The 16,566-nt window shown below is 42.9% G+C and overlaps 2 protein-coding genes across 2 annotated transcripts in view; one reads left to right on the top strand and one right to left on the bottom strand.

The window, feature by feature from the left end:
- Positions 1-16,566, top strand: part of hs2st1b (heparan sulfate 2-O-sulfotransferase 1b) — a 45,997-nt gene that overhangs the window by 12,910 nt on the left and 16,521 nt on the right. The window lies entirely within an intron of this gene.
- The window catches only part of LOC306926935 (uncharacterized protein), a 347,556-nt gene that overhangs the window by 328,836 nt on the left and 2,154 nt on the right, over positions 1-16,566 (bottom strand). The gene's annotated exons all lie outside the window — the stretch shown is intronic.

Raw genomic sequence — 16,566 nt, 5'->3', positions numbered from 1 at the left:
TTGCTTGATTTATTTTATCTGTATTGTCTTGGCACCTTTCCCAATCATGTTTATCCTATCCAACAGTCTTGACCACAAACATTGAACTGCAATTGACATTTTGTGTTTATTCATTCCATACACTGACCCACAACTCCATATAATTGCAGTATAGTGTCTTTGCTGATTACATTTGTTAGGATCAGTGTTTAGCACTGGATCTTTCCTCTTCTACCCCGAATTTGAACCATATTTCCTGCTCAAGTGCTAACATTTGTACCATTGAGCTACAGTAACAGCAAGCAAGCCCTCCTTGCTCACAGGATACTGTAAATTGAATGTTGACCATCTGATCAAAATTCATGTCAGATCTATAGGTGAGACACCTTTGACACGATTTAAATGCTTCAAGAGAATACCAGGGAGAAAAAATATAATCACCCCAATTGTATAGTTATATTGTATTAACATACAGATTGGACAAAATTACATTTTATTAATAAAATAACTGTTAGGTTTAGCCTCACTATTATAGTGAGGCTTTAAATTTGTCTTATACTTCAGATGCGTTTCCTCATTTTACAGAAAGTGGGCTCCTTGGTTTGAACAGAATGTCCACACACACGCACACACACACAACTATTTGGACAGACAGACATGCTTAGCATGAACTGTATATTCGGTGTGTGCATGCTGCTCACGTGTGTGTGCATGCTCGCGTGTGTGTGCGCGACTGTGCGTGCGTGTGTGGCCGAGGAAAAAAAATCAATTATGTATACTCCTGGCTGAAAAACCTATTGAGCTTGTACAATAATTTACATGCGCCCAGTAACTGACTCTTGAATCCATTCTTCTTCTTTTGACTCCATAATTACAGAATAATTGCCTCGGTATATCTTACTCAACAGGGAGTACTTAACCAGTGAAACGGTGAAATAACAGATTGGGGATGGGGATGATGGCGGTGCTGAGGACAGCATTATTACCATGCCCTGTCCCCTCTCTGATGGGTGAATAGACAGGGAAGGAGGGTGTGCGTGTCAGTGGGGACATGGACCTACCACGCTCCAGCGGTCCATGGCAGCTTCCCTGTGCCCACACAGAGAGACACCACAAATGGGCCCATCTGTGTCGCTGACTGGGAAAAATTCCAGATCTATAAGCTCTCAACCGGTCACGTCTGCGACGCGTTGTGAGCTTATAGATCTGGTATTTTCCAGCCGTTGTGCAACAAAGTATAATTGGGGCTTAACCGCGGTGTGGCCGTGGACACCAAACGAGGCTGCCTGTCTCAGAAAATAGAACTCAATTAACAGTTTTGCTTCAGGCATATTGGAACATTGTTTCATTAACTAGATGAATACAGTCTGATAATTACTTCTTCTCAATTAAAAAAAAAGCCCACACTCTTTATTGATTGTGGCTGATGAGCTTGAAGGTTAATTAGGAACAGAATATCACAAGTGTTGCTTCCTGCATTGTTATTTTAAGCAGCCATTTGTACACTCTTGGATTAAATTAACACAGGATTGTTTTTAATAGTCTACTGTAGTTTTCTTGGTTTCCTGCATATTGTATATGGCCTGTTTTATTTGTTTTATGGCTACCCATTTGTCAAGGCCATACTAAATGGGTCTTATTTATTATGTGCTGTGTTTGCAGTGTTAAGTCAACGAAATTACTCACTTCAACCCTATTTCTAATTCAATGTGGTTTGAGTTTTCATTGCTGTTATATTTATGTCATGCTATTCCAATCTATCAGCCACTAGAGGGAGCCCTGGTCCCACTGAAATCCTCTTCAAAGCAGTGTGGGCGACAGCCAGCTCAAACTGCTCACCAAAGCGCTGTTAATGCACCTGTACAAGGCCAAATGGAACAAACTAATAGTGCATTACCATTAAGAATACAGATTACACCATTAGACTCAATTGGCTCTCAGGCCTCGTGGAAGCTATAAATAGTTTCACTTGGTCTTGGACAATTTGTGCCACTCTCAGGTATAATGACACCACTCAAATTAATTCAGGGCGTGTACCACATTGTCCCTTATTGCAAAAGGGGACATTTTAGACTTTTTAAATGATGTGCCTATTACTGAAGCCCACGTCTCTAAAGATTGACCAGGAGGTTAACAAATGTAAAAAAAAAAAAAAAAAAAAAAAGGTCTCTATCACAGTCCATTCTAGAGCATGCGATCCGCTTATTGCTGAAATTGCTCATAAAATAATGACCTCATTTAAGTCTGGCTGGACTGGGTGGAAATGACCTTCTGGGTTGTTTTTTGGGCCCCCTTTTTTCCAGTGGACCATGAGAGACCCAGCACACTTTCTGAAGCTTGCTGACCTCAGAGTGATTTCACTACTGCTCCATAAAACAAACAGAGCAGAGCAGAGGCAGCTTGAGTCCCCTCACTGGGACTGTGGACAGGGCCCTTAAAGCGCTTGGCCAAAGGGGAACATTATGTGTACTACTTTCACAGGGTTTTATGTAAATGTACTACTACTGCGCTGAAGTGGAAGGTAAAATGAAGCCAGCATGTTAGGAGGGGCACAGGGCCAAGAAAAACTTCAGCCAGGGGCAGATGATAGATTACCTCTGGTGAGAACGGAACAAAAAAGAGAGACCATCGCTATCAAAAACCATGTGATTGCACTCGTTACTTGATGAAGTGGAGAGACATGTACACTGTAAAATCCTTAATTTAACTTGATCTGTCTGCTGCATGTCCATTTGGTTCCTTTTGTACACCTCAGAGTAACACTGGAGTTGCTCAGGATGTTCCTGTGTACTTTGCAGAGGACAATAACCCAACCGTACACACAATTAAAATCCTGGACTCTTGGGGTCATTTTTACACTCAGGATCTTTGCTGTGTGCAGAGTGCAGACAGATAGCAAGCTTGTTCAAATGGCACAGGAGAACAACAAATCCATCCTGCTTCTTCTTAACACACTGACTGTGAAATTAAATCTGGAATATGGACAGGGGGAACTAGGGTAAAACGAAGAGAGATCTAATCAGGACCATATCCATTATTTGCATGTAGCTACACTACATGACTCCAAACATAATAGACATCACAAGCCTGTGAGCACAACAGGAAGGTTGACCCCGGACAGGAAACTCTCTGATACTCTTAATTAGATTGCTGTATTGTAGTTTGACCTTGGTAGAAGACACACTACACTACACTACACTACACTACTCTCTACTCTCTACTCTTCTCTCTCTCTCTCTCTCTCTCTCTCTCTCTCTCTCTCTCTCTCTCTCTCTCTCTCTCGTGGTGGTGGTGCTGGCAGGCAGAGAGTGCATAGTGGAGCCTGGGCATTTTCTCCTGGAGGGTAGGAGAGAAATGCAATCAGCAATTCAATCGTGGCCATTGTGGAGCAGTGCTGATGAGCTTTGCAGAGTAGATAATGGATTAAATTATTTATCCCCTCTCCTCGGCGCTCATTGTTGCCTCGCCTTTGTGCTGTTACAGCGGTACATAGACGTAGGTTGAAGGCCTAGATCACTCGGTGCCTTTCGAAGATCTAATTTTTCTAATTAGCGCTTGAATGCAGAACTGTCCCCCCCTCCTCCTTTTACCCCCTGCCTCCGACCATGGCGTTCTTTGTGGAATACATTCCACGAGGTGAACACATGAACCTATCACAGTCCATGTCAATGACAGACAATACCACTGTTGTTTATGCCACTGTCTCTCCATCCCAACACTTAGAAAAACCTCCCTTTAGTCCTTTGGGTAAGTATCATGCCAAGAAGCTACTTATCTCTGTCAGAATGTGCCCCCCGTTTCATGCAATGCATGGATCTACAGTTCTGCCAAAGTTTGATCCCTGTCAGATTGGGTTCCCTCTCAATAGCATAAAATGCCGGGTGCACGTACTACTACGGACTGGGGTGGCACCTGTCAGCTGGTTATGTTGAGCGCGAGAGTAGGCCCTATAGTCCCTCCAGACAGTGTGAGCTCCTCAATGACAGGTGTAGGTGAGCAGTAGGGTGGAAGCAGTGGGAGGAAGGATTTGGCCCAACTAAATTGGGTAGAAAAAAAAGATTTTTTTATATATTGTTGCTGTCCGGTGTAAACCTTGGATGATACCTTGTTCATTTTCATCGGTTCAATCCACAGACACACTTAACCACTTTCACTTTGAGAATATTTCACGAATAGCAAAAAATAGGCTATTTTGCTTTTGTAATATTGTACAACAGAACAAAGTAGGCCATATATATTGAAATATGCGGATACAAGGTCTCTACAGTACATGACTGTGTGTGTGTGTGTGTGTGTGTGTGTGTGTGTGTGTGTGTGTGTGTGTGTGTGTGTGTGTGTGTGTGTGTTTACTGTATATTCTGTATATTAACTATTGATCTGCACTGATATGCATTGTATAAAAAGCAAAACAAATCTGATAGGGATGCAAAATTTGGCAGACATAGACCCATATGCATTATATTGGAGGGAGAACACATTCTTTTCCTTTAAAAACAATTGTGCTAATTGTCCAAAAAAAAATGTGAAAAAATGTGATGTGTCGTTGCTGGGGTCCACTAAATTCCTTGGTTGTGTTGGCTTTGTAGAAGACTAGTATGGAATCAAAGATTTCTGCTGTGACCATGAAATACTAGATTACTTGGTGTCTAGTAGCGTTCCACTGGAACATTCCAGAATCCACAACACCAGCAAATAGAAGCATTACATGCACAACAGGTCAATGCATGTTATTGATTATGAGTGGGCCTATCAGTCAAGAGACCAATGAACCCTGATAAGATCTGTAATAGGCCTACAGTGTATTTGTGCTATATCAGTTATTAAAAAAACATATTAGCTGAGCAGATTTGTCCTTTCAGCCTCTAAAATGTGCTGCACCACTAATTCCGTTCAAACAGCTGGTTTACAACATTTCAGTAAGTCAGCAAGTTTACAGATAATAATGTAAAGCACTACACATTCAATGCACTGCACAGGAAATACAGGGCTTATTTTGGTAGCAGTCCTAGATTTCAGAGAGGGTATAATTTCACCCATGTCTGTCTGTCTGTCTGTCTGTCTGTCTGTCTGTCTGTCTGTCTGCCTGCCTGTCTGTCTGTCTGTCTGTCTGTCTGTCTGCCTGCCTGCCTGCCTGCCTGCCTGCCTGCCTGCCTGCCTGCCTGCCTGCCTGCCTGCCTGCCTGCCTGAACAAAATATAATAATTATAAATAGCTTTAGCATGCTTTGTATCCGCTTGCTGCCAGATAAGGATGTTGTTCCTTATGCCCTAAATGGTCTTAATGTTCCAGTAATCGTACTTTGTTCCCCTGCCATGTCATGGGGGTCTGTGTAATTTCCAGTTACACACAAGATATCTCAAAATCTAACAGGCGATTGCCATGAAACAGCCATGCTCCCCGGAGGATGAACCCCCCCCCCCCCCCCCCCCCGCTTTAGCCCAAGGTTGAAGGCTTTAGCACCGTCTGGCGGACAGATCTGTGGACAGAGTGACATAGATCAATGGTTCTCCACCTTGTAGATTGTCTAATTTCACAGTTATTGCCTCTTTCTTATATGGCTTGACCAGTTTTTGAGTGGTGCAACCACTCCCTTACGGAGCTATGTGTGTGTGTGGGTGGGTGGCTGGGTGCGTCTGAGCACCAAAACAGCATGGTTGTTTTTCACCACCTGTGCGCAACCTAACACACACACAAACACACACGCACATATTAACTTTATATATGGTGATTTCGGGTGTGCCAGTACAGTACAGTGACAGTACAGTACAATACAGTAGAAGGTACAGTAGAGGAACCCCCACACGGTAACTCTGTCATTTCTCAACCGTTTCGGACGCGGGGCGGCTCGCCGGAATCGCAAAATCATGTCCAGACACAAGGGTTGAGAATGACTGACATAGATTACAGTACAGTACTCTACATACAGTATGCACTATTCATTTATGCACTTTGACTAAAGACAAAAACATGATTATTATTATTATTACTAGAGCGGTGCCCGTTGGGCACTGGCCTACTTGGAACGATGCAAGTTGGAAATGTATGCCCTACCCAGTTATTATGTCTGTGTCCCTTTTATGCCCATATATGGAATTCTTTGTCAGGCATGCATCATTGTGATGTCAGAACATGCCAGCTCCATATATGGAGATCTAGGGGTGTACAGGTGTGATCAATTGGCTAATTTGACTCTGCCCCTTAGACCTCCATATATGGAGCTGACCTGTTCTGACATTCCATATGTTGATCTGACATGGGCAAGTTGGAAATGCAGGCCCCACCCAGTTATTATGTCCCATATATGGTGTTATTTGTCAGGCATGCCCAAATATGGAGTCTATGCAGATGTCAGAACATATTGTGATGTCAGAACAGGCCAGCTCCATATATGGAGATCTAGGGCCTCTGTCCAGAGCCTGACCAGAGGCCTTTTGTGGCGGTTCTGGACAACCGTGGGTCCGACCGACTCGAGGCCAGGCACTGGACTCCCTGTGGTTATATGGAATGCGTGTGGCAAATTTTAAGTCGGTGGGACGAACAGTTCTCGAGTTACGTGGATTACAGATGCACACACACACACACACACACACACACACACACACACACACACACACACACACACACACACACACACACACACACACACACACACACACACACACACAGAGAAAGAGAGACTTGGTGCATTTATAGATTATTATTATTAATATTATTAATATTATTATTATTCCATACCCTAAAGGCCCTGACCTCTCAGTGACATATTGTATGCATATGGGAGTTACGTATGTCGCCATGCAGTGGTTGCTCCTATTTAGATTCACAGTTCCCTAGCAGCCTTCCCCAGTCTGTTGACAGACGATGCAACTGCTGTGGTCACATCCATGGAATAAGTGCCACCAGTGTCTCAAATAGACCACACAGTGATGCAGACGCTCTGTCTGCGCTGTCTCCCCATTATTCTTGTTGTGGCTAGAGCATGGTGGGACCGTGTCATGCTAGAGAGAGAGGGGGGTCTGCATGGTCCTAACTGTCAAGCCGTATGTACTGCTTTACACTTAATGAATACTCTAGTAAATACGCAAGTATTCAACATTACAAAGTATATTCTCAGAAATGTTCAGTACATTTTAGAAAGTTAAACAAATTGTGGAAGTATCAGATCTACATGCTCAGAGCTTGTAGATCTGCTATGAAATAGGGCGTAAGCGCTTAACCCATTTAGGACGGGAACCCATTTAGCTTTTTCTTTTTTTTTTTCTTTCTTTTTTCACTGAAGTGCAGCACTCAAGTAAATGCAATAACTTAGTGACTAAGTTACTGTCGTGTCCACCACTGCTGTAAAGTTCCAGAGCTATGCAGTCTGTTTGTGTTGCACACTTTTTGCAGGCCGCCTTCCCGACAACTGGCAACAAAGGCTCCATTGAGGAGAGGCGGCGACTGCTGGGCTTTGATGGGTCATCTGCATGCGTTTGTAGAGGGAAACTGGAGCTGGGTTAAAGGAAGCAGGTGCAACTAATTACAATACCCCCAGTCCTGCTTTCCTCTAGATTTCCTCCTCCTCCTCCTCTCTCTCCCTCTCTCTCTCTCTCTCTAGCCTATATATATATATATATATATATACAATATACATACACACACACACACACACACACACACACACACACACACACACACACACACACACACACACACACACACACACACACACACACACAGTATATCAGTGTTCATCTTCCTTCCTTTATATTATTTTCCTTCGTCTTTTTTTATTGCTCAGTCTTGTGGGGGAACATAATTCTCTGATGCAGGTATAACTATGCTCGACTAACATAAGGGACTTCATTCAGATGTCTCAGAGTTGGAATTAGAACATCTCACAGGTTATTTGCTCTTTCTTTACAGGTTAATAACAAACTATTTTTTTGAGTCTTCTGAGACCCTTTTTGCAGTGGTTTCAGTACCTAAGTACATTTACTCGTGCATTGTACTTAATTTTGAGGTAGCCTACTATTGAAATCAGCCACACCTTCTCCAGCTGCAACTTAATGGTGATGACCACATTAATGCATTACTAATTACACTCCAATTGTTGTGAAATGGGCCATCAAGCAAAATTATGAATACAGGACATTTACTATTATTCTACATTGTGATATTGCTACTTTTACCTTTTTACTGTTACAGAATCTAAGTACCGTAGCCTACTTCTTTCACCACTGCTTGGGTCTCCCTGCGACCCTTTTGAGACCCAACAAAGCACAAAAGCTTTTGTTTGTGTACTTGCATCAACAGTTGTGTGTCATAAGCAGAATGCTGCTAAGTCATGGAAAGACCCCTGGCACTAACGTCTGTGGCTATTACAGTCATTGCGATTTAACTAAAGAAACCCTTTTCGTGATGTGTTTCTGTGACTCGCTGTGTCCTGCAGTGTGTGCCATTTACATAAGCCAAAAAAGGGGGGGAATGCGTGAAGCCAGTGGAAGAATTGTACCACAACGTTTGACAGGCTGGGTTGTTCTCATATTGTGCCGAGTCTGGCCTGCCTTTTGTCACACTGAAGCATTCCTCCGTTAGAAGCCTCTCTATCCAGAGGCTGGATATAAATTCATAATATGACTCATGGTCAGACCTTTAGTCTCCAAATGTCTTCTACTCCCCTTTCTCTTTGCAGCATGATTTGTTGCAGAGGCAATTGGCCAAATCCATATAGATAAATCATAAAAAAGCTTCTCAAAACATAATGCATTATGGCTAGTGGAGTGTTTGGCAACTGCCGTTGTGTTCCCAAATCTCAAACAGATTGCATCTGAGAAAGGTTATAGGTTGATCTGTGCACATGGGAATCTCCACTTAAGTAGCTGATCCTCTCTTGAAATGTCAGGCTTTCATAAGAAAGCAAAATATACATGGATTTATCCAAATAATGGGTGTGTCCAGTGTCCAATCCTGGAACACAATGCATTATTTGTCCGGTAGAGGTCAAATGTGACTTTTGTAACATTGGCTGTGCTGCAATATACTGGATAACTCTTTAATATTAAATACATATATGTACGTATTTTAGACCATGTCATTGTAATTGTATTTTTTGTTCAAATGGCTTCTCTCTCTCTACGTCGTCCTCAGACGAGCCCTCCATCGGCGTCTCCAGTCATCTCGGTTCTCCATACATCTGGCCAGCTCATTTGTGCTTTCTGCGCCAGCATCCTTCTTTAGTACGTCCACATAGGTAGGTGTGGGACGTCCTCTCGTTCGATGCCCGTGTGTTGGTTCCCACTACAAGCTTTTTGGCCGGGATTTCTTGGTGTCGGTGGCAGTGGCCAGCTAGTCTCATCCTCCTTACTGCTATCTTCTCTGATACACTTGGTAATGCCCCGTACAGACGCTTGTTGGTGATGTGCTCGTCCTGGTTGATGTTCAGTACCACACGTCACATTCTGGTGTAGTACCCATCCAGGGATTTCTGTAGGGCTTGTGTTAGTGTCCAGCATTCACAGCCATAGAGGAGAACAGACTCCACGGTCGCAGAGAAGAAACTGATCTGGCTTAACGTTTAGATTGCCCGCTTGCTTGCACCTTTTAAAACATTACCGAACTTGTCAGTGTTCCAGCGACTATATTCACCTACCTTTCACATCAATCTGCGCTTTAACCCTGTAAAACCAGGATTCATTTCTACTTGCAAAAAAGAGATTTCAACCTTACTACTACTTTTTACTACTAGGACTTATCAGAGGAAATGATGTAAAAAAAATATTATTATTATTCTTTTGTACATTTTATGCACATTTATAATAATTATTAAAATAATAATAATAAATTAATAATTTACATTTGGGGATATCTTTTACAATAATAAATAAAACATGTTCTAGACATTCTAATGATCACAAAAACACATATTACAGTTATTTTACTTACTTTTATCAGGGTTAAAGGTCAAAGGTTAAAACAAATCAAAATTGCACAGAGATTTTTAATTTGTGTGAATTTCAGCCTCTGTGGGGGGTATTTATATGCAAATATCATGACCAATGGCATTGCAATGGCATTGCAATGAACATCAATGATGATGTTTAGGTGAAAAAAGAACATAATTTTTTTTAATTAATTAATTAATTAAAATATGTTGTATTATTGCAACGCTGGGTGTTACAGGGTTAAAGGACATTAAAACACAACAATATCATAACTTTGATTAATAACATAAATGTGCAATGATATTTCATGTGTTAATTACCTATCTCACTCAAGCAAGTTTCATTAGATAGTCATACCATAGAATCCTCCCTCAAAACTCAAACAAGCCATGGAGCTTTGGAAAGTTGGCAATATTATCAAGTATACGTGAGTCATAGTCAGGGGGCTAAACATATCAGACCACCGATATGGTCCTTTAAAGGGACAGGACGCCCAAAATCACTTTTTATTAGATTTTAACAAAAAGACAAAAAAAATAATTGTGTCCTTTGTGATAGGGAAGAATGCTATAGTACAATTCGCTCATAGGCTTCTGGTTTCAGAGCTTTCTGCTGTTTCTGTAGCTATTTCTGTGTATTTCCATTATTATTTGGTGCTACTCATTACATATAATAATAATGAATTGCATTTTATAGCGCTTTTCCAAGTGCTCAAAGCGCTTTACAATGGTTCATTCATTCATACATTGGGATTAGCTCAATGTGTTCGATTTCTGCGATGTGACGTAGGCATATCTAATAATATTTGTTTGTTTTACATAGCTTTGTATTAGGGGGGCGTGGTTTCCTTGTTCTTTCATTACTGACGAGAGACCATCGAGATACTCCGTCAGCAGACCAGCACCAGGGCGCCCGCTTCTAGTTGTTTCCTGGTTTTCTGAAAGGTGAACAGAACACACACTTCTCTCGCTCATCTATTAGTTTTTTCAAGTACAAGTCGTTTCTTCAAATGTAGTGTTTTAGAAGTCATGCTGAAACAATGACAGGCTCGTAAGTAGCTTGTGCTCTGCTCCAGGGAGCTCTGCTCCAGTGTTTCTTTTTACCTGCTGCTTGCAAAGCATGCAGCCTGGTCTATGCCTTGCTCTGAAACTTGCAACACCGCAAATTGCGAGAGACCGACACCTAGTCGACATTTCGGGTTGCCAAGTCCGCATATTTCCAGTTGCCTAGTCCGCATATTTCAGTTGCTTGCCTGGTTTGGCCAAGTTTGGTTTTTGGAGGCTGGTTAGCTTATTTCTGTCACGACAGTTGGCAACACTGGCAACAACCCAAAACATCCCATCGTCTGCACGGCATGGCTAGTCGAGCAGTTCTGATTGGCTGCCTCGTCTCCAGCCATGTTGCCTCAGAATTCTTTAGGGTCACTAATTTGAGCATAACAGCGGAGCTAAAAAGTGGCGTAACGTCAGCACATTTGGCTGAAACTGACACAGAGGCAGTTATAGCGGACCCTGCAGATAATAATAATGCAGCTGGTAATTAATTGATTTAATCAATTTGGGCTTGTTTTTTTTTAATAATTCTTATCCCACGATTTTGTAACCCATTTTTTCAATTATCTAATGTAATCCTGGGCGCTACACTTCCTCTGCCAACCTGGGGGGGCAGCGGACTGACCTCATGCTTCCTTCTATGCATGAGGAGTCCAAGCTGCTTCTTTTCACCTGACAGGGGAGAGTTTCCCCGGCCGAACGTAGCGTGTGGAAGGAACACATTATTCCGACCAGTTCCTTTCCCCTCCATCAGGCTGGCCAGGGGGAGGTAGTTTAGAGACCAATCCAATCCACTTTATTTATAAAGCACATTTTACAACTCAGAGTTTACAAAGTGCTGTACAGAAGAATAAAAATAAATACACTGTAGCTAAACACAGAGAACAACAGCAAACACACGAAAAATTCAAAACGGATATACAAAACATGGACCATGGAAACTCAACCGGGGTTAAAAGCCAAGGTGTAGAGGTGGGTCTTTAGGTGGGATTTAAAGGTCTCAATGGAGGGGGCCAGTTTGACATTGGGGGGGGAGCGCATTCCATAATTTGGGGGCTATGATGGAAAAGGCTCTATCCCCTCTGGTCTTTAAACGGGTCTTCTTTTTGACCCTAAGGTTTAGCTGGCCTGAGGACCGCAGTGACCTTGGGGGATTATACACCTCAATAAGATCAGCCAAATACTGAGGTGCCAGACCATTAAGTGCTTTAAAGACAAATAATACGATTTTAAAGTCAATTCTGAAACGCACAGGGAGCCAGTGTAGTGACGCCAGAACAGGTGTGATGTGGTCCCGCCTGCGAGTTCCAGTTAGAAGGCGTGCCGCGGCATTTTGGACTAACTGAAGCCGAGCAATGGATGCTTGGTTTAGGCCAGCATAGAGCGCGTTACAGTAGTCCAGGCGCGTGGTGATAAAGGCATGGATAACACGCTCAAAATCACCAAAGGAAAGTACAGCCTTGATTTTAGCTAAAGGCCTCAGATGGTAAAAGCTGGATCTGACCACAGCATTTATCTGTTTGTCAAGTTTGAGCGCATTATCAAATTTGACCAGGATTACTGCATATTTTTGTGAGGGTACCTACCCTAGGGGACACGGGGAGAACATGCAAATTCCACACATAAGGCCCTTTCGCCAACCCCGCCTCGGGTATGGGCACTGATGCGCTGAAGCGGAGGAGGGAACACGCCCCCAGCGCCCACAGCATCCCCGGCGGGAATCTAACCAAGGACCTTCTAGCTGTGAGGTGACAGCATTACCGACTGTGCCGCCGTGCCCCAATGCTCCAGTGTTTCAAACGGATCATCAAACCAGCAGTCATAGCCGACGAATGCGGCTCCCAGCACGGCAGGAGAAAATTTGTCCCTGGATGTATACTAATCGCTGACGGCTTGTTTGTAAACGATTTTAGGTTTTAGGGGTAAATATGCCATGAAGTTGTGGAACCTGTATTATTTTTACACCTGCAACAGGTCTTATGCACACCTGATCAGCTCAGACGGGTGTGTATAAGCAGGGATCAATGTATTCAAAAAGTGCACATAAAGTAGCCTACATGAGTCATGACCCGTGCACACCGTCTGGCAAGCATTATGAACACTTTAATTATTTAAGCGGTCATCGCTTCCCGTTTGAAAAGCCCTTAAAAGACTGTAAATGTACTTTCAGAAGGGCATCGATTAACGCAGACAAACAGTTTAGTTCCAGGTCTGCTCAACGGAATCCAGGTCTAGTTGTCTAGTTGCATCCAGGTCTAGTTGCATCCAGGTCTAGTTGCATGTGCACGAAACGAGCATGTACACGACAATTTCACTGGAACACGCCCACATAAATCCGCTTGCGTTGTCGCCCTTCGACTTCGCGTGTTAATGGCTGCCCGTTTGAAAGGACCTTTAAGCATATTTCCTCTACATGTAGTAGGCATTTAATTGACACATTCATTAAAAAAGTCTTATTCAAAGGTTGGCTGAAAGTATAACATATAGCAATGCAGTGACATTTGTGTTTTTAATGTAGCCTTCAGTATATGAATATGACTAAAATGTATTTAGTGGGTAACAGTGGGAAACATGCCAGGGACACTGTCTGTTCTGTATTACAGCAGCTACGCGGTGACGTTCTAGTTGTTCTTTCCAGGGAAAGTTGGTTCACACCGCTGACGGATGAGTTGAAACCTCCATTAGAAAACAAACTCAGTGATTTATTTACATTTCATCTGTTATAAAGCAAGGTCATTCACTTGTAAGAAAGGGTGCTAATTTACATATAAGGGCTTTAAGAACCCTCATAGGTGAGGTGCAATGACTGTACAACCTTGAAGAAATGTATAGAAAAAATAAACCATAAATGCTGTATTTTATCCTGAAATGTAACATTCTACTTCATTGGTTCTCAATGTGGTTTGAAGTATGAAAGAACTGCAACTTGCTGCATGAAAGAACATTGCACCTGCTGCTACTTTCTTTAATCTCGCCTCAGTGTGACATGTTATGTATACAACTATACATCTGCATACCTACGCTAATGTTCCCAAAAAGGACATGCACAAACCTGCATAAGATGCTAATGTTCTAAACATGATATACCTGCTACACACGCTATCTGTATGTATTGTGTAAGTAAAAATCACACCCGTGTGAACTGAGTGGTGTATGGTCTTATATAGACTGATCAGCTGTGGTCTGACGTAATGTCTGACGTAATGAAATCACACCCGGATGAACTGGGTGACCGTAGCAACCATGCTCATTTTTTCTGCACAGACAGACTAACAAAGCCAGTTGTAGGAGTGGTTTACACCACTCAAAAAAAGCGAGAAAAACAGAACAGGGGCGACCGTTTTTCCGGTGCGGGAGGCCGCGGCCCGGTCCGGTCCCTTTGAGGGAGACGGAATGCCCCTCTGGCCCCCGGCCGCCAGCACTAAACGCCATCGGGGGTGGCGATCGCCGGCCTCCCGTTCTGCGTTTTTTTCTTTTCTCCAGGGCTGCCCACGCACTTGCCCCGGCCTCGTCCCTTCCCGTTCGGCATGCCTAACCCAAACTGGGGGTCCTTGACCGTAAAAAGGTTGAGAGTCACTGTTCTACTTTTTAGTAAACACAGTTCATACAAGGGCCTCCCCCGGTCCCCCCTATACAATCAGTCATCATAGTCTTGGCAAGTCCATTATGGTAACACTCCAAAAGGGAAATCAGTGTTATTTAAGGATATTGAGCCGTTTTTTCTATAAATCCCTATAAGTGTGATGTACATTACTGAGAAGCTCACTGACTTTGTACGCTGCATTCCTGAGTCTGTTTCACGCAGCGTGCAATATCTTCTCCTGAATGACACACCTCCGATACAGATTAGTTCAAACTATGTGTGTGTGCGAGGGAGGGAAGAAAAACAACCTTACACCAACACAACCATTATTAGTTCATTATGAATTAGAGAACCACATCTGCAACTAATACACGGCCAGGTGGGATTTGTAAAGAGAGTACAGTGCTGAGTTTGTTCCACTAATGCATTATAAACACAGCTCGAACATGTGGCCTTTGAGGTTATAGTTACATTGAATATGGAGGCTTGATGCTGCTCAGATATAATGTTTCTCACATGGGCTCGACATTTTTGAATTAAACAATCTGGGAATGAAACAACCAGCGCCCTTGTTATGCGTGCAGACGACTTTTATTTCAAGCTTATTGCAAGCTGGATTCTGGTCTATCACCCGTCTTGTTTTTGGAGTACATGTGATGCTGCGTATTCAATTCACGTGACTCACGGACTTGTCCCTCATCGAGGTGAAATATTTTTCTTATATAACAAGAAGGATAAAAAAAAGAATATCTCTGCTGTCGGGAAGAAACCACCTAACTCCAAAATGTTCATTTTTCAGGAAATTAAGAAAACCCATTTTGAAAACAAAGCAAATACTGCCTCATCAAAGTTGGTGTTGTGACTTTATATATTGCCATTTACTTGCATGAGAGGGGGAGAGGTGGTGGGGTTAGTTGATTTATGAAACAAAAATGGAGTTAGGTGGTTTCCTCCTGACAGCAACGAATAGGTATTCTAAAGAAATCAGAAGCCTTTTCAATGAAAGTGCAAGGACACAATTCCATATTGTAGGCCTGCAAAGCACTTTATTTTGGTCTCAATCCCCATCTAAATTCCAGGAATGTACAAACTCTCAGCTTTAATTTAACTCAAAAAGTGTACAAATGGAACCAAGTGGACCCTTATTGTAACTCAAAGTTAAAGGGAAACTAAGTAACATTTAGCCCTTTTTTAAATCTATAGCCCCCATTTCCCTCTATCAGCCACTGCTTTGCACTATTGTGCTGGTGTGTTTCCTTGCTGTATTTTGGTTTTGTTCCACTGTTTATGTTGACATTTCCACTGTTTATGATGACATGCATCCCTGTGTTTTTCTGTGAGGGGAGGGGGGAGATCAGCCAGAGCTCTTAATTGATCCCTTTGAACTTCAAATGGTTGTGCACTGCGTTGATTGATTGGGCCATGCAAGATTCAAACTTGTTCTGTGCTCGTTAGTGCTCTCTCTAATCAATTAAAGCATCAAAGACCTGTTTGATGCCTGTCAGAGAGGGGAGGAGGGTGTGGCACACACACACACACACACACACACACACGCACGCACGCACGCACACACACACACACACACACACACACACACACACACACACACACACACACACACGCACACACACACACACACACACACACACACACACACAGACTTGCCTAGCATCCCTTTAAATGAACATGTTTTGGATCTTACTTATACTGTCAGCTCTGTGGCGTGTGTGGTGGGTAAAATAACCATTTTCTCAGGCTGGTCACCAGACTTTGGCTTGAAAGAGAAACAGCAATGAGAGAAAAAGGGGAGACATCAAAATAGGCCTCTTGTCAACAGGCTCAGGTATGATCCCCATTTAGCTTTCCCCAGGCGATCCATCAGCAAGCCCTGATCAAACAGGTTTACGTCTTCCAGCATTCCCCCCTTTTCCAAGGGATGAGTGTCCCTCACTGTCCCACTGCAATCACTTCCTGTGAGCCAGGCCCCCCCAAACAAAGGGTTGCCTCTTTCTCTCAGGCATGGAGTGCAG

The sequence above is a fragment of the Electrona antarctica genome, assembly GCF_951216825.1.
Source record: "Electrona antarctica genome assembly, chromosome: 7".
Lineage (NCBI taxonomy): Eukaryota > Metazoa > Chordata > Actinopteri > Myctophiformes > Myctophidae > Electrona > Electrona antarctica.
Note: the sequence above shows the minus strand (reverse complement) of the source record. Positions and strands in the feature narration are given on the sequence as shown.